At 43.9% G+C, this 1,199-nt stretch overlaps 1 non-coding gene across 1 annotated transcript; it reads right to left on the minus strand.

The window, feature by feature from the left end:
- Positions 1-747: 747 nt before the first annotated feature.
- Positions 748-854, minus strand: LOC150033618 (small nucleolar RNA R71). Its single transcript, XR_016532559.1, has one exon. It is a non-coding gene; the product is annotated as a small nucleolar RNA R71 (small nucleolar RNA).
- Between the last annotated feature and the right edge of the window lie 345 nt (positions 855-1,199).

The following is a 1,199-nucleotide window of genomic DNA, read 5'->3' on the forward strand; positions in this document are numbered from 1 at the left end:
AGGAAAACTTGCATGCACAACACATACTCCACCATCGCAATATACATCATTATTTCATCGCATTAACCATGCATCAAGTTTTTGGCGCCATTGTCGGGGACTACGGCAGTACGAGTTGTGCTAATGGTAACTTTTTGATTTTCTTTGCAGCTCTCCATCTCTATGCACTACCTCTCCTTAGGTAAGGGAAAAAGCGACGTCGTATGAGCGAAGGAAAAAATCCTAAGCCCAATTACGACCCAGAGATTGAGAGAACTTTCCGAAAAAGAAGAAGAAACAGCTGCCAACGACAACAAGAGAAAAATCCAAACATGGCAGAGCAACCAGAAGATAGACACCAAATGCAAATAATATCATGGCGAATCCTATCCCCTTGAGGAACGACCGCAATAGGCCCATCCAGAACTATGCGTCGCCCAACCTTTATGATTTTTCACAAGGAATCATAAGGTCAGCTCTTGACGGATCGAGATTGAAGATGAAACCGATGATGCTGCAAATGATTCAAACTGCCGGACAGTTTGGCGGTAGGATCCGCACGCCCACCTCCGGAGTTTCATTGAAATTTGCAATACGTTTGTGTTCCTAAACATCTCCGCTGAGGAGGTTCGATTAACTCTGTTCCCATTTTCGTTGTGTGACTAAGCATGGAAATGGGCTTATTCTCTCGAACCAAGGGAGATTACACCATAGGAACAGGTAGTGGAAAAGTTCATGAAGAAATACTTCCCCCCGACGAAAAATGCCAGACGGAGGAAGCTGATTACCAATTTTGAACAGGATATCGATGAATCGCTCAGTGATGTCTGGGCGAGGTTTAAAAGGCTAGTAAGAGATTGCTCGCATAATGGCTTACCAGATTGTCTACAGATGGAAATTTTCTACCACGGTTTGAATTCTGCATCGTAGACGGCTGCCAATGTGGCAGCAGCTAGAAGTCTCCTTGACAAAACATACGACGAGGCTAAGAATATACTTGATCGCACTTCGAAAAATCATGAAGACTGGAGAGAAAGCGATCAAAGACTGAGACTTAAAAACAATGACACAAATAATGAGGCCATCGCATCTCTACAAAACCAAATGACTGGGATGATGAATTTAATCCAAGAAATCGCAATCAACAGCCCCAGAACGCATAGGGGCAGGTCAACGCAATCTACCAAACGAGCGCAAGTTATGCTACTTACAATGAAGGC

The sequence above is a fragment of the Benincasa hispida genome, chromosome 9, assembly GCF_027475165.1.
Source record: "Benincasa hispida cultivar pf3 chromosome 9, pf3_genome.v1.1, whole genome shotgun sequence".
Classification (NCBI taxonomy): domain Eukaryota; kingdom Viridiplantae; phylum Streptophyta; class Magnoliopsida; order Cucurbitales; family Cucurbitaceae; genus Benincasa; species Benincasa hispida.